This window comes from Triticum aestivum, chromosome 6B (genome assembly GCF_018294505.1).
Source record: "Triticum aestivum cultivar Chinese Spring chromosome 6B, IWGSC CS RefSeq v2.1, whole genome shotgun sequence".
Taxonomy (NCBI): Eukaryota; Viridiplantae; Streptophyta; class Magnoliopsida; order Poales; family Poaceae; genus Triticum; species Triticum aestivum.
The window spans coordinates 645,985,658-645,998,433 of record NC_057810.1 but is presented as its reverse complement, the minus strand read 5'-3'; positions in this window follow the sequence as shown (position 1 = coordinate 645,998,433).

The following is a 12,776-nucleotide window of genomic DNA, read 5'->3' as shown; positions in this document are numbered from 1 at the left end:
TGACAATCCCTTTATTGCGTGTGTTGCGAGTTCTTGTTTGTTTGTGTAGGTGCGTGGGACTTTTGAGGAGCCTCCTACTGGATTGATACCTTGGTTCTCAAAAACTGAGGGAAATACTTACGCTACTATTGCTGCATCACCCTTTCCTCTTCAAGGAAAACCAACGCAAGCTCAAGACGTAGCAGATGACAGCAAGGACGAAGCATAACGTGGCCGGCTCAGAGATCTCGAAGGTGATTTTAGGGAGTATGTGCCCCTGATGAATAGAGTGGTAAGTGGTGTTCTCATTTAATTTTAGCTATGAGCGGTTGAGTGAAAACTTGGCCTTTAACACAATGCTTACATGTGCAGGCTTCAGAGCTCAACAGAAGCATTATTGAAGGCTCGAACGCACTTTTGTATGAAGCCTGAACCGTTGAATCCAACACCAAGATGAGGGATATGATGAATGTAACACCGAGCTTCCTTAGCCATGTTATACCATTGTAGAAGCTTGATGCCGTGAACCCTGGGCACACTTGATTTGATCCTTATTATGTTTCCGGTTGTCTACTTTTGCATAAATTCATGACCCTTTGTCGTAAGCTAGTGGGTATGCTTGGGTGCGCTCGCGCAGCCAACGTCCATGATCCTGCTCATGGAGGGCCGATGCGTGCCATCGCTTCATCGAGCCACATCGGTGGAGCTTCATCGAGCCACGCCGGCAGAACCTCGTCATCTCATGTTGTTGAGCAGCAAGAGGAAGAAGATCAGGAGGAAGAGGAAGAAGAAATGGAGGAGGAAGAGGAAGAGGGGGAGGAAGAGGAAGGGGAGGAGGAGGAGTACAACGACGATGACGGGCCTCCACCGATGCAACCAAGCCAGGGGAGGAGGGGATCTCATCCACACGTGGATGTTTATAGCCCATCCGTGTTTCAGAAACCGGTTCCTCATCCTTGCACGAAGAAGTCTGGCGAAGGCCGCTCGAAGAGAAACGAGGAGCGTACCGCTAAGAGGGGAAGGAGCAAGTGATAGGTCATGTTGGTGATGTCGTTTAGAGCAAGAACTTTTATGCTATGTTAGTGATGTCGTTTTGGTTCCTTTAAGGTTTGTTGGCAATGTCATTTTGCTACTTTCAAATTATGTTGAACCTATTTGCTATCTACAATGTGTGAGACCATCAAAATTTGCTATCTACAATGTGCTATCTATAATGTGGGAGACCATCATAATTTCTGTTTTGTTTATATTTTTGTGACTGAAAGGAGGACCAAAGTATTGTGTAGAAGAAAGTGGCAGACACCCTACCACCAGGTAGCTTGGTGGTAGGTTCAGCTAGCCTACCGCCAGAGGGCTTGGCGGTAGGCTGTGGAACCCTACCGCTGGGGGGAACGAATTCCTCAAAACAGAAAGGGGTGCCATGCATGCGGCCCTACCGTCGTGCCCTACGGTGGTAGGGTGTGGTACCCTACCAACACGGGAAACATATTCGTCGTTGCGCGACCCTACCGCCACGGACTGTGGCGGTAGCCTAAGCTATCCTACCGCCGTGTCCTATGGCGGTAGGGCCGTTATGCCACATGGACTCACAGCGGTGGATGACGGCGCCCGTCGTTAAGCTACCTCTAGTCCTGGCGGTGGTAGCCTACATATACCAACCGCCAGGACCCCTAGAGGTAGCAAAAGGGTCAGATTTCAAAATAAAATTGAACTAGAGTCAGATCTCGATTTTCTTCAGTAAAAGGCTCAAAACACGAAATTTAGCCATTGTGTGGACACTGCATGCCTGATTAGTATAGTCGACAACTAATACCTCCATTTCATGATGTAGCGCGCACATACCTAATTAGTATAGTCAACAACTAATACCATCATCCCAATTACACATCTACTAGAACAACATAGTTGAGATCCAAAAGCACACAAGATCAATCAAAGAAACACAAGCATAAAGGTAAAGTTCTTCCAAATCTAAGAGAAGATGAGGTCTTAATGATCTAGATAGATCCTTCCCGTGAACGGTCGCGATACATTTCATTAAAAGGCTCACACTGAACAAACCAGCATCGCCCCCTCCCGCGTCGCTCCCGCGAGCGACCTGGGGGGCTAACCCTAGCACCGCCGCCATGCCAGCCTCCCTCCCCTCGCAGCCGCCGGTGCGTGCCGTCAGGAAGAGCCCTGTCGGCGGCCGGGTTTCTCACTCCCCTTCGAAGTCGTCCGGCATGGGCTGTAGTGCCTGGGATGGCGGCGGTGCCCGAGCGCAGGGCGTGTCGACGTGGTGGCAGACATCTGGCGGCAGAGTTGCGGACACATGGCCCGGTGCGGTGGGCTGCATGCTGATGACGCCCGTCACGGCCGTGGCGACCCGATTTGATGCGGCCCTGAGCTGATTCAGGTGGCGCTGGCGGTGGTGGATCAAAATGGGTTAGGTTGCGGAAAGCTATGGTGGTTTTGTGGATGATATGGTGGAGGGCCTAGGCAAAGATGCCAAATTGTAAAAACATTTATGGATTCAAATGATGTTGGAACCTATCTAGATGGATGGGGGATGTCAATAGCTACTCAATGATCTAAAGAACATCAAAATCGGACTCCGGATGTGGAAGATATGGCTGAAAGGTGAAGGGCTGTCGGCTGAACTCGGAGGGTGATGTCTACTATACAACCTTTCTTCTTGTACACGTTGTTGGGCCTCCAAGTGTAGAGTTTTGTAGGCAGTAGCAAATTTCCCTCAAGTGAATGACCTAAGTTTCATCAATCTGTGGGAGGCGTAGGATGAAGATGGTCTCTCTCAAACAACCCTGCAACCAAATAACAAAGAGTCTCTTGTGTCCCCACCACACCCAATATAATGGTAAATTGTATAGGTGCACTAGTTCGGCGAAGAGATGGTGATGCACGTGCAATATGGATAGTAGATATAGGTTTTTGTAATCTGAAAATATAAAAACAGCAAGGTAGCGAGTGGTAGAAGTGTGCAAAAACGGTATTTTAATGCTTGAAAACAAGGCCTGGGGTTCATACTTTCACTAGTGTAAGTTCTCTCAACAATGATAGCATAACTAGATCATATAACAACCCCTCAATGTGCAACAAAGAATCACTCCAAAGTTTCTATTAGAGATGAAAATGTGCATCAACCCCTATGCATAGATTACCCCAATGTCACCTCGGGAATCCGTGAGTTGAGTACCAAAACATACATCAAGTGAATCAATAGAACATCCCATTATCACCATAGATATCCCATCGCAAGACATGCATCAAGTGTTCTCAAAACCAATACTCAATCCAACATAATGAAACCTCAAAGAGCAAGACTCAATTCATCACAAGAAGGTAGAGAGGAGAGAAACACCATATGATCCAACTATAATAACAAAGCTCGCGGTACATCAAGATCATGCCAAATCAAGGACACGAGAGAGAGAGACAGAGAGAGAGAGAGAGATCAAACACGTAGCTACTGGTACATACCCTCAGCCCCAAGGGTGAACTACTCCTTCCTCGTCATGGAGAGCGCCGGGATGATGAAGATGGTCACCAGTGATGGTTTCCCCCTCCGGCAGGTTGCCGGAACGGGCTCCCGATTGGTTTTTCGTGGCTATAGAGGCTTGCGGTGGCGGAACTCCCGATCTAGATTTCTTTCTGGGGATTTCTGGATTTATAGGGATTTTTGGCGTCAGTTCCATGTCAGGGGGTCCACGAGTCAGCGACAAGGCAGGGGGGGGCGCCCTAGGGGGGTGGGCGCGCCCTCCACCCTTGTCGTTGACTTGGGACTCTTCCGCCTAACTCTTTTGCTTTAGGGGCTTCTTCTGGTCCATAAAAAATCACCGTAAATTTTCAGTTCATTTGGACTCCATTTGATAATCCTTTTCTTATTTAGAAACTCAAAACAAGGAAAAAACAGAAACTGGCACTGGGCTCTAGGTTAATAGGTTAGTCCCAAAAATCATATGAAATAGCATATTTATGCATATAAAACATCCAAGATGGATAATTGTGGCACCCCGGCTCAGAGCGACCGGTTTACCCTGCATTTCCAGCCTAGAGACCTTGTCTTCTGGCAACACACAACAACTTGGTATAGAAAAACAACCGCTTTATTCATGCTAGCGGAGCGTAGTTTATATTACAACAGTTAGCGAGGCCAAGCGGCACACACGATGAGACTGAACAATATTTACATTATTTAGTGAACATAAAGGGGCCTCGATCATGACAACTACTCGGCAGCGGAACAACGTCGTAGAGGGACTCCATAGCACAGGGACACCGATGTGGACACGGTCTAGACTCAGATAGCACTCCTTCCCAACGAGACTTTCCTGAAATCTGGCATGACATGTCAGGTCAGTAAAAATAATGTACTTGCAAGCTCACAACAAGCATAAACATAATGACAAACAATATCATGATATTTAACCATTTAATCGACAATGCAACCATATATCCAACATGCTGTGACTATGCTCAACTGGTACTCGTTCCACGGACTTGCTTACTGGACGTGATCATTTCTAGACCACAAACATAATAATCTCTAAAACACATTTGTGATCCTTACGGCGATCACAACCCGACCAACTCATGGCCCGTGATCCTTACGGTGATCACCACCTGACCAACTCATGGTCCAGCTCAACACGATGGCCTCACTGCCATCCTCAGTACAAACTTAGTGTGAAAATTTTATTAAGTGTTGACCCATGGTGTACCCTACTTTCGAGCGCGTTAGTAACCGTGGACTCGGCTATCGATAGATTAAAACACTCTGCAGAGGTTAGTACACTATACCCACACTACGGAACCCATGGCCTCGCACTCCCATTCGGGTGGACCAACGGCATTCCGACGAAACCATTTTATTGTCATGACACTCTCCCGGCCATTCCGACTCAGTCCCCATCGGGCTAGTCCTGGGTGGCCCCGTGTCTACCTCCAAACACCTCGAACACCGTCGTGGGCACGATCCACTCTAGGACCCGGTACTAAAACTTAACTTAACAACGGGCTCACAAGGTTATGCTTGCCTACCGGGCCAGGGTACAACACGCCCATAACCTTCCCTAAATGGAGGCACCGTCCAGAGGCACGACAATGAAACGCATTAAGGCCGTCCCATACCGGCAAATGTGGTTGCACTGGGAAAGACTCGTTCCAGCGGCACCTTGACCCAGTCAACAACATATTCAAGTTGAGTTATTAATCATGTCGGGGGGATGAACCCCAGGCAGGCAACGAAACCTGGATCCTTTTCAAAAACAGCGGGGCAGCATCAACCCGGCCAAACTCTCCGACCCGACAAGGTACGTCGACCTGGCCACAGCAACTGGCGCAAGACAACTCAACCCAGCGCAACCAAGGCTTCCCCAGTAAGCCAACCCCACCAGTGGCGTCCACGGCAACCCCGCCACGGGTCAGCTCTCGTCCCATCCAGGCCGTATGATGGGACGAGACCTCAACCACCGATGACCAAGACTACAGTGTTTCCACCCATGCCTGTGGTCAGTCGGAGCGTGGCAACAGTGCCCCTCACCTACCCGCTGACCAGGGCTGGCGTGGCAACAGTGCTCCCTCCCTCACCGCCGATGACAACAAGCGGCAGCCTGACGGAGAGCACTGTACACGACTCGACTCGGCCACGCCCCGACGGTCGACAAGATGGCGCACAGTCCCCCTAGGCACGCGGGGCCCGCACCTAGGGGAACCTGGCGAACCACAAGCCCACAAGCGGGACCCAGCCCGGTATCTCGGACACCGACAATACGGACCCACCGACTCGGCATATTACCATTGTAACCCTAGGTGGGTTGATCTATAAACCCCCCCCCCCCCCAGGAATCCACGCCTACAGGGCACGCAGAGAAGACAGCAGACAATACGAGAGAAACACAAGCAAGCATAGGACTAGCCACCCAACGGCAACACCGGGCAGAAGGAGCAGCCCAAGCCTTGACCATCTTCCTTCCTCCTCCATACAGCTCCAGGAGCGACATTGTACTATCGATCATCCAACTAAACTCGGCAGGACTAGGGGTGTTATCTCTCCGGAGAGCCCCGAACCTGGTCATGTCCGGCGTCCCGCGCCCGCGCATGCCCACCAGCGCCCTCGAGCCTCCTCCTCTCTTTAGCCATTCCTTGGCATCTGCCGTGCGCCCACCACGACAAATCAGGTTCAACTTAATGTGAAAATTACAGGTGTCATAATGCCATACTATGCATCACTTAACACATGCACCACATAACCATGCAAATAACTGAATCGACGACGCTCCCACGGAGCCATTATCAACTCATGCTACTACTCTGGTTAAGATCACACCTTACTTAAACCAGAATCATTTCTAGCAATCTCATCATCATGCAAAGATAATAATTAAACTAATTATCAAACTCCATGACCACACCCTTTATTCATTACTTGTAACTAAGTTCTTCTTATCTTACTAACAAGATTTACTTCAAACTTTTTGTAATTTAAGCATTTTAACATAACAAACATCTAACATAATATATTCATTATATAACTAATTAAATGCATAAATATTCATAAGTTCAAGTAGGAAAATCACAAATATTGAGTGGCACTATGAAAATGTTGCTGTGGCTTGCCTTAGTGCTGATGAGGTTCACAAAGCTCCTAGTGATCCTCAAGACAAGTTGGCTCTTCTGAAAATAATCAAAACCACAAAAAAACACCAAGAAAGCTTTTGAAAATTGCCAGAAAATCTAGACAGCAAGAAAAAATCCCATCTTTTGGGTGCTGTTAGATTTTTGGACACAGAACACAATGCAAAAAGAATCAATGCATTTGGACTTATAGATAGAAAGTTATGGCCATTTGAAGTTTCCTGGATTTTAAATGAATTTGAAATAAATAAACAGGGGGGGGGGGGGTGACGTCGAAAGCATAAACACCCGGGGCGCCACCACTCATACCGCTTCGCGCGCGTAATGAGTGGCTGACTAGCGGGCCTCGCTAGTCAGGCCAGAGGGAGGGGAGAGGGAAACAGAGGGAGGTGGCGCTTCACTGGAGCACATGCCGGCGATGAGGCTTCTTGGAGTCAAACGAGAGGGAGGGATCGACGGAGGAGATGTTTGCGCACCTTCCCGTACCCGTAGCGTAGCTAGCGGTGACCGGACGGTGTCGGAATCGACCTCTCCAGCGGAGGCAGAAGGCGGAGGTCGCCGGAGATGAAGACGACGGCGGCTTGGGGTGGCTCCAGGGGTTCCAGCGGGGTGGGTTCACTAGTAGAAAAAGGGTCAAACGTGAAGCACATTAGTGCCGGTTTGATTTTGGCCTGGTACTAATGGTACCATTAGTGCCGGTTCGAACGGATTTGCATTAATGCCGGTTCGTGTTGAACCTTTAGTACCGGTTCGTGGCACGAACCGGTACTAAAGGGGTGGTGGCAGGATGGCGTCAGGCCGGGGGCCCACGATCACCTTTAGTACCGGTTCGTGGCACGAACCGGTACTAAAGGTTAGACCTTTAGTACCGGTTCGTGCCACGAACCGATACTAAAGGGGTCTGACCTATAGTACCGGTTCGTGCCACAAACCGGCACTATAGGGCAATTTTCGCATCCGATGGGAAAATGTAAAACGGCTATAACTTTTGCATACAATGTCGGAAAAAACGTATAATATATCAAAAAATTCAGCACGAAAATCGGCATCCGATGGAGACAGCCTACGGCCTATTTGGAATTATTTAGAATCCTCAAATTCCAAAAGGAAAAAAAGATATGGTCAAATAATTTCAGTTTTTTTAAAGAAATTTGGTTAAATCTGGTCAAACTACTTATTCAAGAAGTATTAATGTTACTACATAATTATTCAAGAATATTAGTGTTACTAAATAATTATTTTAATTTTTTGAATTTTGGTCAAATCTAGTCAAACTATGGTCAAACTGTGGTCAAGCTATGGTCAAACTTATTCAAGAAATATTAGCGTCACTAAATAATTACTGTTTTTTAGAATAATAGTTTCAAACTCAAACGGTGAAATGTGTGACTTCATGCTCAAGCTAAACTCCTGAGGGTTAATAGGATTAACATCTTACTATTGTCAGGAAAACAACAAGTGCAGACTCGGAAACGAAGGAGAATAGAGCCCGAAAGTTAAGCGTGCTCGGGCTAGAGTAGTGAGAGGGATGGGTGACCGGTCGGGAAGTTAGATGATTCGGAATGAGTGATCCACACTTGAGCAATTAAGAGAGGTGATTAGAGACTAAATCATCAAATAATTTAGAAAAATTAAAAATCGAAAAAAAATCAAAATTTTTTTCTAAAATTTTCAAAATAAAAAATAAAAAAAAACCCTTTAGTGCCGGTTGGTAACACGAACCGGTACTAAAGGTCCCCCATAACAGGGCGCGAGCTCACGCCACGTGGTGGCACTTTAGCGCCGGTTCGTGCCGAACCGGTACTAAAGGGGGGGGGGGCTTTAGTGACCACCCTTTAGTGCCGGTTATGGAACCGGCACTACAGGCCCTTACGAACCGGCGCTAAAGCTCCGTTTTCTACTGGTGGTTGGCTTCATGGAGGAGAGGCGGAGGCCCTGGGGGGGTCGCCTTGGCTTGGGAGGGACCGGAGCTGCGGGAACGATCCGGAGGGGATCGCCGGCGACCTTGGCTTCGGGACAGCAGCCGGTGGCCTGCCCGGCCGAGCTGCGGCTTCTACTGGCTCGGGGAGGAAGTGGGAGTGGCTGTGGGTGCTCCAAGAGGCTGGGGGTGGCTGATACGTCTCCAACATATCTATAATTTTTGATTGCTCCATGCTACTTTATCTACTGTTTTAGGCAATATTGGGCTTTATTATCCACTTTTATATTATTTTTTGGGACTAACCTATTAACCGGAGGCCCAACCCAGATTTGTTGTTTTATGCCTATTTTAGTGTTTCGAGGAAAAGGAATATCAGACGGAGTCAAAACGGAACGGAATCAACTAGAGAATTTATTTTTGGAAGGAAACCCACCTGATGGACTTGGACCCCACGTCAGAAGATACGGGAGGTGCTCACGAGGGTAGGGGCACGCCCTCCCCCCTGGGCGCACCCCCCTGCCTCATGGGACGCCCGTAGCTCCACCGACGTTCTCCCTGCACCCATATATACCTACGTACCCTAAAACTTCCAGAACAGAAGATAGAACGGGAGTTCCGCCGCCGCAAGCCTCTATATCCACCAAAAACCAATCGAAACCCTGTTCCGGCGTCCTGCCGGAGGGGGATCCCATCACCGGAGTCCATCTTCATCATCCCGGCGCTATCCATGACGAGGAGGGAGTAGTTCACCCTCGGGGCTGAGGTTATGTACCAGTAGCTATGTGTTTGATCTCTCTCTCTCGTGTTCTCTCTCGTGTTTCATCTATGGCACGATCTTGATGTATCCCGAGCTTTGCTATTGTAGTTGGATCTTATGATGTTTCTCCCCCTCTACTCTCTTATGATGAATTGAGTTTCACCTTTTGAAGTTATCTTATTTGATTGAGTCTTTTATGAACACCTTATGTATGTCTTACGTGGGATAACGGTGGTGACAATGGGTTATTCTATTGATCCAATTGATGTATGTTTTGGTGATCAACTTGTGGGTTTCGTGACACTTGGGAACCTATGCATAGGGGTTGGCACACGTTCTTGACTCTCCGGTAGAAACTTTGGGGCACTCTTTGAAGTACTTTTATGTTGGTTGGATGAATCTGAGATTGTGTGATGCATATAGTATAATCATGCACACGGATACTTGAGGTGACAATGGAGTATCTAGGTGACATTAGGGTTTTGGTTTATTTGTATCTTAAGGTGTTATTCTAGTACGAACTCTTTTATAGATCGATCCTAAAGAATAACTTTGTGGTGGTTTCGTACCCGACCATAATCTCTACGTTTGTTATCCGCTATTAGTGTCTTTGGAGTGACTCTTTGTTGCATGTTGAGGGATTGTCATATGTTCTATCTATGTTATTATTGTTGAGAGAACTTACACTAGTGAAAGTATGAACCCTAGGCCTTGTTTCCTATCATTGCAATACCGTTTACGCTCACTTTTACCGCTTGCTACCTTGCTGTTTTTATTATTTCAGATTACAAAAACCTATATCTACCATCCATATTGCACTTGTATCACCATCTCTTCGCCGAACTAGTGCACCTGTACAATTTACCATTGTATTGGGTGTGTTGGGGACACAAGAGACTTTTTGTTATTTGGTTGCAGGGTTGTTTGAGAGAGACCATCTTCATCCTACGCCTCCTACGGATTGATAAACCTTAGGTCATCCACTTTAGGGAAATTTGCTACTGTCCTACAAACCTGTGCACTTGCAGGCCCAACAACGTCTACAAGAAGAAGGTTGTGTAGTAGACATCAGTGGCTGCTTTTATAGGCGGGCGGCGAGGAGGGTTCGGGCTCCGCCAGAGGACACCTGTCCACAGCGCCCGGTGATGAACGGCGCCAGAGAGAGAGGGAGAAGACGACGAAGGTCATGCAGGAACTATGCACGGGCGCGGACGAGCATAGGAGCAAGGGGGAAAGCGATGAGCATAGTGCGCTGCGCACTGTGCCGTTGGCCGGACCGTGCCCGTGCTCGCTGCGGCGAGCTCCGGCGTCCACGAGCATCAGGGGAGTTATGGAGGTGGAGACGAGGATGGTGGCGAGGTGTGGCATGCTCTGGCTGGCTGGGAAGCAAGCACGCGTTCAATAGATCGCTGGCGGCACGCAGAGCGCGCATATTGCATGCCAGCACGCTCGGACGAACGCGGTCACCGCGTGAACCATGACATCAGGCCACCCTAGACACTAACAAAGATGTTTGGCGTGTAGTCCTTAGTAAACTGAGTTGTTACCGCGGTTTGGCTAAGATCCAGGTGCAGTAGAAATAAATTTGTGCTGCTGACAAGTTACTGGTCAGTAACTTTGGAGAGTTACTGTGGTCAAACCACTGGGAGTCAAGGGCTGAGCTTAGGGGTTTAACTTACACTTACTAAGGTAAATAGGCACAGGAAAAACAATCTACAATGGAGCTAGTAAAAAGGTAGTTACTGTAGAAACTACCATTTCTTTCCAGAAATGACTTTATTTTCTGTAGCCAAAATATTCCAAAGTGAGGTGAAATATTTTTGCTCAGAAAGGAGCCCTAGGGTCCAAAGAATAATTGGGATTTTTCTCTAGATTTTTGGGACATGAAAAATTAGGGTTGCTTTGGAGCTCAAAGGGTTAGCTAGGGTTTTGGAGGGCAAAATGAATATTTTCTATTTAAGAAAAATATTCCAACCAATATTTTTGGGTTGGACCAGGGGAGAACTAGTGGTTGTGAGGAGGTGAGGGAACACTTGGGTGAAAATCAAGGGGTACCCAAGTGGTTAAGTCCAAATGAAATGATTCAAAATTTCAACTTCAAAACCAACTCTACTGAAAATCAAGGAAATAAGAGAGGGCAAAAACCAGGCTGTCACAAACCTCCCCCACTTAGAATGAATCTCATCCTCGAGATTCGGTTGCTTGGGAAAACCATTCTGGATAACATACCCTTAGAAATTCTTCCGATTCCCAGGTTGATTCTGACTCGGTATGATGCATCCAGTGGACCTTGTAAAACTTTCGTGCTTTACTGCGAGTGACCCTTTCCATTTGATCCAAAATTTTCACTGGTCTCTCTTCATAGGTTAAGTCCTTTGCCAGCTCTATCTCTGTTAAATCGGTCTTTTTCTCGGGCAGTGATATGCACCGTCGCAATTGTGAAACGTGGAATACGTTGTGCACATCTGACAGCTCAGGGGGCAACTCCAACTGATATGCCACAACATCTACTCGTGTCATAACGGTAAATGGACCAATAAACCTGGGTGCCAATTTTCCACGGGTTTGAAACCTCTTGATTCCTTTCATAGGCGTGACTCGAAGGTAGACATGTTCTTCGGGTTCAAAGCTGATCTGTCGGTGCTTTGCATCGTAATAACTTTTCTGTCGCGATTTGGCCAATTGCAATCTGTCTCGGATCTCCTTGACTTGCTTTTCGGCTTCTAGCATGAGATCCGTTCTGAAAATACGTCTATCTCTGTTTTGAGACCAATTTAACAGAGTGCGGCACTTACGGCCATACAAAGCTTCATATGGTGACATCTTTAAACTGGTCTGGAAGCCATTGTTATATGAGAACTCGGCGTACGGCAAGCAATCTTCCCATTGTAGTCCTTGGGCCAAAGCATAGGCTCAGAGCATATCTTCGAGTATCTGATTTACCCTTTCTATCGCCCATCCGTCTGAGGATGATAAGCAGTACTGTATTTCAATTCCGTTCCGAGGGCCTGATGGAGACGAGACCAAAAAGCAGAGGTGAAAAGCGAACCTCGGTCAGAAGTGATGGTTCGGGGAACTCCATGCAGACTGACTATTCTGGATACATACAGTCGCGCAAGCTCATATACTCGGTATGAGATTTTGATTGGGAGGAAGTGGGCCACCTTGGTTAATGTATCCACTATGACCCATATCACATTATTGCCCCGTCGGGTCTTAGGTAGTCCTATGATGAAATCCATACAGACATCGTCCCATTTCCATTGTGACACTGGCAGCGGTTGGAGAAGTCCGGCTGGTTTCTGATGTTCTGCCTTTACTTTGTTGCATATGTTGCAACAAGCCATGAAATAAGTAATGTCTTTCTTCATTCCGTCCCACCGGAATAGTTGTCGAAGCTCTTCATACATTTTTGTACCACCAGGGTGGACTGAATACGAGGATTCGTGGGCTTCTGACAGAATTTTCTGCTTCAGACCCGCTTGA